This window comes from Spermophilus citellus (assembly GCF_964194105.1).
Source record: "Spermophilus citellus genome assembly, chromosome: 10".
In the NCBI taxonomy this organism is placed as follows: Eukaryota; Metazoa; Chordata; class Mammalia; order Rodentia; family Sciuridae; genus Spermophilus; species Spermophilus citellus.
In genome coordinates this window covers 89,865,111-89,879,313 of record NC_138197.1, presented here as the reverse complement: position 1 = coordinate 89,879,313, position 14,203 = coordinate 89,865,111, and the positions used below count along the sequence as shown (strand labels likewise).

The 14,203-nt window shown below is 33.3% G+C and overlaps 1 protein-coding gene and 1 pseudogene across 9 annotated transcripts in view; both read right to left on the bottom strand.

The window, feature by feature from the left end:
- The window catches only part of CNOT2 (CCR4-NOT transcription complex subunit 2), a 101,664-nt gene that overhangs the window by 69,501 nt on the left and 17,960 nt on the right, over positions 1 to 14,203 (bottom strand). The window lies entirely within an intron of this gene.
- Positions 2,309 to 3,424, bottom strand: LOC308658485 (large ribosomal subunit protein uL10-like; annotated as a pseudogene). The gene has a single exon. The product of its transcript is annotated as a large ribosomal subunit protein uL10-like (transcript).

The window sequence follows — 14,203 nt, the reverse complement described above, 5'->3', positions numbered from 1 at the left end:
CAATAAAATCAAATAAGCTTTAGATCAAAAGATGCTCTGGACTGGCACTAACAAAGCTTAAAAGCAACCTCTAAAAAGATCATACTGATTCTAAGTAACATGGCTATACCTCAAAACAAAGCCCAATTAAACAGAAAATAATTCAACACACTTTAGCATAAAAGAATGTAAAATTAAATATGTGGCACTCAATCAAAATGAGGAAATATAACCTTTAACAAAGTGAAATACAATAAAAGGAAATAAATCATCACAGATAATAGAATTAGTAGACAAAAAAATGTAAACAAGGTATTAAAAATATATTCCAAACACTTAAAAGACCCCAATTGGCAACACAAGGGAATTTCTTGATGGTAATAGTAAAGTTCTGTATCTTGGTTTTGATGGTGTTATGTGACATGTGATAAAATAGCCTAATATGAAAGAGAAATACATTAAAAACCGTGGGTACATACAAAACCTGGTAAAATCTGAGACAGATCTAAAGCCTGATTATTTTGTGCCAATCAACCACTAGTTTCAATAATGCACTATAGTTATATAAGATAACACCTTTAGGAAAAGTTATGGGCATATGCAACATCTTTATGAGTTTTATACTTACTTGAAAATTAAAAATATATTTTTAAAGGCTGAGACTAATCTTCTAGACACAAAAATTCAAACATAAAGAAAAACACACTGACTAGGATTAACAGGAAATTCAATAATACAAAAAAGCTTAATGAACTTGAAGATACAGCAGTAGGAAAAATAATTAGAAAGAAAAAAGAATTGTGGAAAAGTGAACTATGAACTTTGGAATGGTATCAAATAGCATCTTTTCAAGGGTCTAGCATTCGTGTAACTACTATCCAAGGAAGAATGAAAAAGATAAAAAACAACAATCATATTTGTTTAGAACTATACTACAAACTCACAACCTCCAAGGGGAACAATCATAACACTATAGAGGAAAATTACTAAAAAAACAGCAATAAAGGAGAATCTCAGCGAGGTATGGTGGCATATGCCTATAATCCAAATTATTCAGGAAAATGAGGCAGGATTCCAAGTTTAAGGCCAGCACAGATAAAAGAGCAAGATCTTATCTCAAAATAAAAAAGGGCCAGGGGAAGTAGTTTAGTAGTAGAGCACTTGCCTAGCATATGAGAGGCCCAAGGTTCACAGCCCAGTACAGCCCCCTCCAAAAAAAAGAGAGAGAATCTTAAAGCCCACAAGTGTAGGGATGACATCAGAAACAGTTCAAATCAGGGTATTATGGATGAAAATTTTTAAAATACAAAAAGAAAAATTATCAACAAAGAATTCTAAAACTCAGCTTTCAAAAATGAAAACAAGTACAGTCACTTTAGAATACAGTTCAGCAGTATAAACTTTACAAAATAAACCATGATCACATCAAAACCCATAGAAGAACATCTATACTAACAACGTTCTTCAGTAGGTAAATGGATAGAGTATATGACAGAATATAATTCAACAATAAAAAAGAATCAACTACAAATTCATTCACATATGCCAATCTTAATTTGGAAAGAATCCAGATGAAAAAAGACCACTAATGAGTCCAGAAAAGGCAAAAAAAAAAAAAAAAAAGAAAGAAAGAAAAAGAAAAAGAAAAAAGCAACAACTGATCAATTTCTTTCCTGAGGTCTGTTTCCAAAGATAAAAAATAGTTTTAGATGGAATTCTTTAAATGCCTACAGCTCCAAAATTTTTTATTTTAAACATTCTATGTCTTGATTCAGAAAAGTGGATAATTACAATTAATTTTTTCCATGTTTCCTTTTTTCTCCCACTTCATTTGGACATTGTATTTAAAACAATGTCCAAATATTTTGGAGGTTGGAAATGGCATCTAAAACAACTGTAATTTGGTAGTCATTATACACTCAGCTTTAAGTTAAATTTGAATTTAGTCAGGTTAAAACAGTTTTTCTTTTCTTTTTTTATAAATAGGATTTTATGTTCCAGGTTGGCTATTAATTAGAACTACAAGATGTGACAAATTTCACATAAGCTCAATAAAACTTGAAGTAAATGCACTTTGCCATTATTTTTAAAAGCTGAGATTTTCTCAAATTCTGAAATTATGTCAAGTAACTTTTTCTTGTAAATAAATTATAATCACAAAGATGTATTCTTGTTCCTATAAACGAATTTTTACTTTGATGGAATGAATGAATGTTTTCAGAACTCTACTGATGACTAGTGGTGTATACCAAGGGCAGACAAAATAAATAAATTTAAGAATTTCAGTTTCATATCATATTTGGTCTGAGAATATCGTCACATTATAATACTGTTTTCAAAGGATTACAATTAACACATAAAATGAGAAGCTGCCTACATTTACAAAGAAAAATAAAATATAATCAATATTCCCTAAAATCAACTTAGTCATAATTTAATGTTTTATTAATTTTGTGACTGTTAATTTTCTGTAATGATAGCGGCCTTCTTCTTCTATTAAGAGAAACAAGCCTTTATTTATTTATTTCCTTCCTTTTCTTTTTACATATAAAGCTGACTAAATTGGTCAAAGAAATGAAATCCCATATCCTCATCCAACTCTTCCTCTGCTTCACCCATGTCTGGGGCCACAGCAGCAGCTGGATTAGCAGGGGTGGTGGCAGCCAATGTGGGCAACAGCCATGAATGCAGATGGATCAGCTAAGGTGGCCTTGATCTTCTCAGCAAGTGAGAAAGTATATTCAGTTTCCACAAGCCAGGACCCACTTACACCCACTGATGACAGAATGAGGCATTATCCAATAGTTGGAATCTGCAGACAAACAATAGCAACACTGCAGTCACCCTCCAGGAAGCAAGAATGCAGAGTCTCCTCTGTGATGTCAAGCACTTCAGGAACTGTAGATGCTGCCATTGTCAAACATCTACTGGATTCGCCCACAGGAGAAGGGAAAGATTGTCAGCACATTCAGCAGGGTAGCTTCACTGGCTCCAACTTTGTCTCTAGTCTTTATCAGTTACACATTACTCACCATTTCAATGGTGCCCCTGCAGATTTTAGTAGTGATGCCTAAAGCCTGGAAGAAGAAAGTCTTCTTGGGCTCCAGACCACTGTTCTGAGCTGGCACAGTAACTTCACAAGGTGCAATGGCACCAGCAATGGGCAGCAGCTGAAACCTGGCCAACAGGTGAACACAAAGCTCACATTCCCCTGGATAAGAGGCAATTGTTTCTCCAGAGCTGGGTTGTTTTTCAGATGTCCTTGTACATCATGGTGTTCCTGCCCATCAGCACCATAGTCTTCCCTCTGAGGGACATGTGGATCTGTTGCATCTGCATGGAGCACACACTACTCCCACAATGAAGCATTTGTATAGTCATTCAAAAGCTAAATAATCTTAAGGAAGTGGCTGAACTTCCAGGTTGCCCTTTCTTGCCTGGGCATCACAGCAGTTCATTAGGGATTGTCACATAGTGTTTAAAGATGATGTCACGCTCCCAAGGACACCTGGCAAGAGACTGTCATGGAAGTCTTCTTAAAATACTACTTCTAGTATATGTGTATAGTTCTCTCACAAATATTTCAGGAATTCTGGACATCTGATACATAGATCTATCTAAAATGGTCTAGCAATTTAAGACAGATTTCTACCACCACGGCTTAAAGTCCTAAATAAAATGAAGCACTGAGCTTAAATGACAAAATTTCAATAATTTCTGAATCACAAACTTGAAAATTAAAAGGCCATTCCTTTAGGTTTTAAAGAAAATGGTGTTAAGATGGGGAGGCTGGGGTTGTAGCTCAGTGGTAGAGCATTTGCCTCTGACGTGTGAGGCACTGGGTTGGATCCTCAACACCACATAAAAAAAAAAATAAATAAAATAAAGGTACTGTGTCTATTTACAACTTTAAAAAAATTTTTTTAAAAAGATGGGGGGGTGTTTCTGTAGTCTTCCTGTTGAATGAAACTTAAATTAACTTAAACTTATTAACCTCTGTATGATCAATAAATTTTTTCATATATATAAGAAATTTAAGGAGAGAGGAAAAGGTATGAATAGTCTTCTAAAAAAGTGGGAGAGTAAAAAAATTAGGAGAAATACAGTAAGTAGAACCACCAAGTAGGACAAAGACCCGCTACTCAACATTGGTGCTTTCCAGCCACATGTAGCCACAGGGGTACAGGAACAGTGTAGGCAGAGGTGGGTTTAAGCACAGATAATGTAACAGCATGAAAGGTAAAAGGATCAGGGATTTAGGTAAAGTAGTAATTATAATGATAAGAAGAAAAAAGTTAGGCTATCTTATCCTTGTATTATTAAGTCCTAGCCATACTAGCTTTGTTCCACACATCAAGTCAGTTCTCAACTTAGAGCCTTTACCTTTGTTGCTACATTCCAATGATCTAACCCTAAATCTTTAATGTCTAGTGGGCTTCTTGACATTAACATTTCTGCCTAATTGTCTTCAGAGAAGCCTTCACTGAACACTCAACTTTCCAAATTTTGGTCTCATTTGTTGTTTCCTGTCTCTTCCCCCTTAGAATGCTAAGTCCCTTAAACAAAGGAAACTTGTCTATTGTATTTTCCACTGTTATCTCAAGTACCTAAAATCATGAGACATAACAGATACATTTTACTGAATAAATAAACCACAAGAATATAAATTCTTTATTAACCATCAATTTACAAAAAATCATTTTCTTTAAAAGGACTACAGTAGAAGAAGCACCTTGTCTGATGATAAGACAACTAGCAATCAAAGGCTGATTTTAGTTACTGCAAATCATTTAAAATATTTTAAAGACATAAATGTACATTTATTTCCCTGATATTCTGATGTATTGCCAGGCTTTTAGAGTTTAGGCAAAATAACTGAATTACACTTTTTTTTTTGTGTAAACCACACCACTTAATATTTCCTGTTTCAATTTTGTTTAAAGATGCTTAAATAGTACAATCATTATAAACTTTCACAAATGTTTTCCATTTTTTTAATAGTTGTCTCACTAAAGCAGATACTCCTGATTGATTCCTTGAAGAGCCCTTTTACTTTGTAACTATCATGGTTGTTCATATATTCAACTTTTCCCACGATTCAAGAGTAAATGATCAATCTAATCCAATATGGTTGCCCTATCCCTTACCAGTAACTAATTTATGAAAGGGGGGAGGGGAGAAACTTCATCTTTATTTTACTAACCCTCTGAAATTTAATATTTCCTTATTAAAAATGCAGGCAATAAGCCCTAGTGATATTAGGTAGCAGCATCTGTGATACTTGTTACTACTTGAAACCATATATATTTTCATAATCCTTTTAGTTACTTCAAATCTCAAGTTATCATTTATACTCATTAATAGTCTAAAAATTACTACCTTCCACTATATTGTGTTAATATGCATGGCACTGAGTTTGTTTATTCAATCAATATTTTAAAAACTCTATTCCAATATAATCAGGGTCTACATAAGCATATATATTTAGTTTTGCATCTATAAAATATCATCCAGAGAAAAGTTGCAGATGTTTCAAAGAGCCATAAAAGTTCCTGGAACAAAAAAGTTAAGAACCTCTGGATTAAAGTAACAATGCATAGATTATGTTGTTAGCAGAGAGCAATGTGACACACAGCCTTCTAAGAGCCGAAATAAGCCTCAGAGTTTGGTTGAAATACCTTGTTTTAAAGATATTATAATTTGGTAGGAGTGCCCTATAAAAACTCTTGCATAAACAACCAGAGACAGAGCCAGGGAAAACAGAATATAGGATCTCTAGCTCCAAATCTAGGGGTACACCAACTTTAATGTGACTTGGCTGGAAAAAAAAAAAAAAAAAAAGCAAGTCAGAGCAGGCACACATCTGTAATCCCAGCATCTTGGGAGGCTGATGCAGGAGGACTGAGAGTTCAAAGCCAGCCTCAGCAAAAGAGAGGCACTAAGCAACTCGGTAAGACCCTGTCTCTAAATAAAATACAAAATAGAGTTGGGGATGTGGCTCAGGGGTTGAGTGCCCCCTGAGCCCCTGAGTTCAATCCCCAGTACAAAAAAAAAAAAAAAAACAGCAAGTCAGTGCAAAAATTAAGCTGAAAATTCATCTCAAAAGTTATTTGGGAAAGAAATAAAAGATATAAGAAAAAGCTGATTTGAAAAAAAACACAATGGCTTAATGTGTTAAAAAGCATTTTGAAAATAATGCTATATACAGCATGAGATGTCAACTCTGATGTTTAAAGACTAGTCAGAAAACAGAGATAAGAACCTTTTTGCATAGTGAGTATGCTGAAATATTCTGAATGCTAATACTTTTCTTGAACACACATTTCTTGGTCTATTTTCTCAGTATAGAGACAAAAGTGGAGTGAAATTTTTACTTTGTTCTTGATGCTATAATAAGACATACAATCATATAGGCTCAATACTAAATATCAAGTGGCAATCAGTATCAACAGAAAGTAGAGGGGACTGTAGCAAAAGGGAGAGTTAGTGAACCATTCTAGTGAGGGTAGCTGCCAGAACACTATATAGAACAAAAGTATCCTTCAAAAATTAAGCTGATATAAAGACATTTTCAGATTAACAAACATAATTCATCATAAACAGATGTATTAAACAAAACAGGTTATTTGGACAAAAGGTTAATAATCCTAGTAGGAAACTTAGAATTTCATGAATTAAAGGAAAACAATAGAAATGGCAAACATATAGAATAAGAGTTGGCAAACTATGTTGTAATGGATCAGCCAGACAGTAAATATTTTAGGCATTAGGCTAGGCTCTATTATAATTAATCAATTCTGTGCTGTAGTGCAAAAGCAACCACAGACCTTACATAAGTACCATAAATGGGATGCATTCCAATAAAACTTTATTTATAAAAGCAGGCTGGATTTGGCTTCCAGAGAGTTTCCCTGCCAATCCCTATGGTAGACTACTGTTTTCCTCTTTTTTTATGAATAGGCATGATAGTTAAAGCAAAAATTACCCTACCATGTATTTGGAGTAGTATTTGAAATATTTGTAGTAGTATATGAAATATGCAGATCACAATTAGAACATAAAGAGAACTGCATGATGACAAGGTTTTCACATTCCACTTGAATAAAAGAACAGCGGGATGAGCTGTATACCCAAAGAGAATCTAAGACCTAACTCCCAGGACCTCTGAATGCAACCTTATTTGGCAACAGGGCAACTTTGCAATCAAAGACAAGGTCATACTGGATTTTGGAGCCCTAAATCCATCGGTGCCTTTATAAAAGAAAGGAGAAAAGAGATTTGAATCCAGAAAGGGACAGGAGACTACGTAAAGATGGAGTCCAAAACCAGAGATGCAAAATTTAAGCCAAGGAATGCCCAAGACCAAAGACGGCGGCAACCACTAGAAGCTGCAAGAAAGAGGCAAGGAAAAATTCTTCCCTAAAGTCTTTAAAGGAAGTATGGTCCTGGAGACACCTTTATTCCAGGTTTCTATGCTTCAAAACTGTGAATCAATTTTTGTTATTTTAAGTCATCCAGTTTGGGGCAATGTATTACAGCAGACCTAAGCAAGTAATGCAATAAGCAATTCTGAAAAGTTAAGCATGTAATTCCTTAAACAATCTCTTTAAAAAAAAAAAAACTAGCCAAAGAAATATACTAAAAACCAAATAGATAAATTTTAATGAAAAACTAAAAATAGTCCAGTAATAAAAGGAGGAGGCCGCCAACGCCAATGACAACTAATGATGGCAGGAAAGAATCAAAGTCAAAAAAAGCAAAGGCAATAGAAAATTTATATATTACACTTTTTACTTAAATCCAAATTTATCAATAATGGTATTATATATAATTAACAATTATATTAAATATCATAATTATATTATATATAATCATTATATTAAATTATATTAAAAAGGACAGTCAAAGTAGCTTTTAAAAAAGTATGTTAATTACATGCAACACACTTTAAATATAATAATAGGCTAATAAACAAACTTCGAAAAACATATCCTTGAAAAACAAATATAAAAGAAAGCTAGTGTGGTCACATTAACAGGTGAATAAGTACATTTCAGGACGATAAAAGAAAAATCACCACAGATGAAGAAAATATTAAATAATGATAAAAAGGACAATTCACCAAGAAGATACTCCAAAATGGGCTTAAAAACAGAGCTTCAAAATAAATGTATCAAAAACTGGTAAACCAGAAAGGAGAAACTGACAAATCCATCAATACATTTGAAAATTTCAATACTCTTTTGAAATTAAAAGTAACAATAGACCAAATTAATAAAAGTCGGCAAAGGTACAGAAAAATAGATGACCATGAACAAACTAGATTTGACATTCATAGAACACCATAACAATAATAATAGCTTCAAAATTCTTTAAAAGGGAAAATAAAACATTTGCCAAAGTGAATCACAATAGGTCATTTTTAACAATAAATCTAAATAAAAGAACAAATTTATATAAAAAATGTTCTCTAAAATAATCCATATACCATGGAATCACTGCAAATTGTAAAATATTTAAACTAATCAAAAATAAATATAAAACAAAAATTGTGAAATGATGCTAAAGCAATGCCCAAGGAAAAATTTATAATTTTAAGTGTTCATATTTGAAAAGATCTTAAGTCAAACATCTAAGCTTACACTTTGAAAAAAAAGGGCAAAACAGACCACAGCAAAGAAAATAACAAAGAGGGCAAAAAATCATTATCACCAGAAAGGGGGAGGGAGGCTGGGAAGAAAAAAAAAATCTAGTTCTTAAAAAAAAAAAAAAAAAAAATCAATGCATCTCTTAGGTAAACTGACAAGTCAGAAACTATCAATATTGAGAATAACAGAGAAAATATAAGACTACAGAACTACAGGCAATAAAAGGATAATAAAGTATTACCAGAAAAACTCTGTACAAATAAGATGAAATGGACCTATTCCTTAAAAACTTCATACTACCAAAACTTACTCAGAAAAGGGGGGGGGGGGGCTCTCATAACTACTGAACAACTGAACCTGTTGAAAAACGTCTAGGCCCAAGTAGTTTCATCAGGGAATTCTAACAAATATTTAATAAGTAATACATTTAAAGAAGATACAATGTCTTCCAGAAAATAGAATGAGAGAATATTCTTAATTCACTTTTATAAGGCTAGCATTAGCCTGACACCCAAACCAAAGACATTACAACAATGAAAACCCTAAAAGACTGATATTTCTGTTGAACATATAAGCAAATATCCTCAACAAAATATCTGTTTATCAAATTCACGAAAGTGTCCTATGAACAAGTAAGATTTGTTCAAGGCAAAACAAAGTTGATTCACTATTAAAAATTCAATGAAAAAAAACAGAGAAAACTACTGGAGGAGGGGAAAAAACACAGTTCTTAAGAGGTTGTGCTGAAGAAATACAGTAAATAAAAAATTATTTAAGACAATCTACTGAATCTCAATAAGAATAATAAGAACCTATGGTACATAAGCCACACTGCTTTCTCCCTACTACCACGAGCTAACATAATGGAAGCTCTACTCAGGATAGATGGAGAAAGCAGACACTTTCTTTTCACTTCCCTTTTAAGGGTTATGGTACTCTCCCACCCACCAAGACAGGAAGAACAACAGAATTTCTTATATCCTTCCCCTACCTTCCTTCACCAGTCTTTAAACACGGGCTCTACTCTAAACATGAAAGGCCTAGAATAACTGATGCCCCACATTTGCCTTCAACCCATCTCTATATGATGCATAATATAATGGAGGTTCCACACAAGGGAAAGCAAGGCCCACACTCCCAAGGTTACTACCTTACCCAGGGCACAGGCTCAGAGATTCTGCTACAGAGAAGAACATTAAAAGCAGAGATTCTGAAACTCTCCTCAAAGAAATGACTTTATCTGAACAGAGTATAGCGAAGTTCAAACCTAAGAGCAATCTCAAAAATGTGAATATGGTGATAAATGACTAAAAGGAAAAGGAAACAAAAACCTAAACCACAGGTCAGCTAGTTTACTAAGAGAACTAGGTTAAGAGACAGCTAGGAAGCTAAGAAAAACCCTCTTAGGCTCAGAATAAACATTAAAGACTGGCATATAAATAGATATGTTAATATGTTATATATGCAGTATGTAACACATTAATGTGATACAATTATATAATCACAATATATTATAATATTTATTACATATCTTGTATATACACACACACACACACACACACATACTCTCAAAGGGCACAAAATTTATTTCAATCAGATTGTGAAACAATTTATGACCCAAAACAATAGACCAATCAACAGAAATATTACTGGAGAGGAACACCTAGGGATAATACCAACACTAGCAGAGAGCTTAATAGAGATACAAGTGAAAGGACATAGAGAACCCTGTTAAAATCACTAAAATCATTCCAAGATAAATATGCCCATGTCCAAAGCTGCACCCTCTGATGTGGCACATCAGGTATTTCATACACTACAGGGGATATAAAATTTCATTAAACTGTTTCAAACATTTTAAACAAGCAATGTTCTAAACAAGCAAACAAAAAACTTCAGGAGGGAATCAGTGTCCAGAGATGCTTCAATGTGTTATATAAAATGCTCAGTTCCCTGACACACATAAATTATGACATACAAAGAAATAAAAGAGAGTAATACAAAGGAGAAAAGAAGCAGGCAATAGAAACTTACCTGTATGAAGACCTAGATGTCAGACTTAGTGAAGACTTTGAAGCAGTCATTATAAGTATGTTCACTAATTTAAGAAAACCATGCTTAAAAAATAAAGGAAGATATAATGACTATATCTCATCAAACAAATTATCTTTAAGAAGATCTTAATATCCAAATAACTCAAACTAACTCCAAGAAGGATTCATGCCCAGAAACATCACAGGAAAATATGTTGAAAGCTAATGACAAAGATAAACTCTTGAAAGCAATAAAAATGACATGTCATACACAAGGGACAGTAAGATTAGCAACTGATTTCTTGTCAATGATGACCAGAAAACTGTGGGGTAATATTATAAATATTCAAAAGAAGGGGCATGGGAAGAATGGAGGAACTTTGGACAGGGCAAAGGGGAGGGAGTAGGAGGGAGGGGCCATGGGGATAGGAAAGATGGTGGAATGAGATGGACAGCATTAAACTAAGTATATGTATGACGACATGAATGGTGTGACTCTAGTTTGTGTACAATCAAAGAAATGAAAAACTGTGCTCTATTTGTGTACTGGGAATTGCATTCTGCTGTTATGTATAACTAAAAAAACAAAAAGATTTTTTAAAAAGTGTTCAAAGGAAAAAAAATCATCCAGGAGGAATTTTATATCCTGTGCAACTATCTTTCAAAAAACAAATTAAACTCAGTTTATTAAATATTTTATTTACTGTATTTCTTTAGAACAATCTTTCAAGAACTGTTTTTTCCTCCTTCAGTAATTTTCTCTATGATTTTCTCCATTGAAATTTTAATAATGAATCAATTTTGTCAAGTAGAGTCACAGTTTATTGACAGAGAATCAATAGCTAGCAGATCTTACATACTATTTATCTGAACTAGAAAAGAAAGTTAATATCACAAATTCTATAAATAGATATTTGCTCTCCTTTATTTTCTCAGTTCCTTTAAATAACATGAAATTGTGTAAAGCAATAATAATACTAATTCATTGTTGGGTTTGTAATATATAGCTGCCTAACGGTAGAACCAAACTGGATAAAAAAAAATAGTTTTATAAAAGTAAGATTTTTTTTTTTTTTAAATCTGACTGGAGTTGTTAGTACAATTTCAAAGTAGATTCTAATAAGGTTAAGATGGACCCTAGGGCACCAAGTAAGAAAGTAATACAAAATAATACTATGGGAGTATCACTAAAAGAATTTAACTGTTACAGTATAAAAACCACTTGATATAAAAGAAAGTAATAAATAAAGTTCAGAACCTAAAAAGAGATACAAAAAAAAATGCAACAAAATGACAGACATCTATTCAATTTATACAACTCTAAATGTAAACAATTCTCTACAGAATTGTAGAGAATGTCAGACTGAAAAAAGAAAAATGCTGATCAAAGTATATATCTTTTAAAATGAAAATAGAAAAATAAAAGCACAGAAAAACGTATATCATGAAAAACACGGGCTGGGGATGTGGCTCAAGCGGTAGCGCGCTCGCCTGGCATGCGTGCGGCCCGGGTTTGATCCTCAGCACCACATACCAACAAAGATGTTGTGTCCGCCGAAAACTAAAAAATAAATATTAAAAATTTTCTCTCTCTCTCTCTCTCTCCTCTCTCACTTTAAACAACAAAATATATATATTAAAAAAAAAAAAGAAAAGAAAAAACAACCATAAGAAAGCCGGAGGGATTCTATTATTACCAGATTAAATAAACATTCATCAAATCAACTCACAGAACTGAAAAGAAAAAGAGCCAATTCAATAGTAGTAGTTGGGAGATTGGGGCTCAGTATAGCATACCCATAATCCCAGCTTCTAGGGAGGCTCACACAGCCTGGGTAATTTAATAAGACACTGTCTCAAAAAAAGAAAAAAATTTTTTTTTAAAAAAGAAGAACTAGGCATGTAGTTCAGGGGCAAAGTGCCCTGGATTCAATTCCCTGTACTTAAAAAAAAAAAGTGGTTGTGAGATTTTAATAATAATCCATTTCAATAACAGTTGTGGCCAGGTGATACTGCAAGTTGTGATCCCAGTAACTCTGGAAGCTGAGGCTGGAGAATCTCAAGTTTAAGGCCAGCCTTGGCAAGACCCTATACCAAAATAAAATGAAAAGGTGTTGGACACAGCTCTGTGGTAGAGTGCTTGCCTGGCATGCCAGGCAGGTTCAATGCTCCCCCTGCCCCCAACAAGATGGGGAGGTACAACTAAACAGATCAACAAGCCAACAGAAAATTGAAAGCAGTATGAAACAACAAGATCTGACAGATGTTTATAGACTAGCCAACGAACAGCAAAATACATTCTTCAAGAGCTAATGGAACATTTTCCAGAATAACAGCAAGTTCCCCAAAGACAAGGGAATGAAATTAGAAATAGGAGATAGGGCAGAGGGTGGGTGGGAGGGGAAGGGAGGGGGCATGGGGTTAGAAATGATGATGAAATGTGATGGACATCATTATCCAAAGTACATGTATGAAGATATAAATTGGTGTGAATATACTTTGTATACAACCAGAGATATGAAAAATTTGTGCTCTGTATGTGTAATATGAATTGTCATGCATTCGGTTGTCATAGATAAATAAAAAACATCCTTCTAAATAGCCACAGGGTTAAACACACACACACACACACACACACACACACACACACAAAATGAATTTCTAGTTTAGGAATGAACTTGAAAATAAAATATACCCAAACCTTATGTAATACATTGAAAGCAAAGTTTGGAGGGATAGTTACAGTAGTGAATGCCTACATTAAAAGTATTAATTATCTAAACTTCTACCTTAAGTAACTAGAAAAAGATGAACAAACTAAACCAAAAGCAATGAGGAGATAATAAAGATGAGAACAGGAGTAGGTAAAATGAGAGCAAGAGTAGGTAAAATGGGAACAGAAGAGCAAAAGAGAAAAAAATTTTAAGTTTACTGTTGAAAAAGACAAATTAAAAAAAAAAAAAAAAAAAAAAAGCCCAGGCCAGGCCTTGATGAATTCTACTAAACAGTTAAAAAAAGAAATTAGTTATCACTAGTTTGTAAACTGTTCCAAAACACAGAAATACCTGGAATACTTCCTAATTCAATCTCTGAGAGCATTTTTACCTAGATAACAACAAAGACATCACAAATCTAATCACATCACAAAGACCAATATCACTTATGGAATTAGACATAAAAATCCCCAACAAAATGCTAATCATATTCAGCAACACATAAAAGGGATTACACATCTTATCTACATAGGATTTATCCCAGGAATATAAAAGTTGTTCAATATACAAAAATCAAAAATGCAATATACTACATTCATAAGACAAAATTCACATCTTGAATTATGCAGAAAAAGTATTTGAAAAACTCCAACATGCCTTTATGATAAAAACAGCAAAACAGAAGGAAACTTTTTCAAACTGATAAAAGATATTTTATAAAAAGGCTTTTTTTTTAAAGTAACATCATAATTAATGGTGAAAAATTGGATACGTTCCTTCTAAGATCAGGAAAGATAAGACTGTTCACTCTTATCACTTCTATTCGACA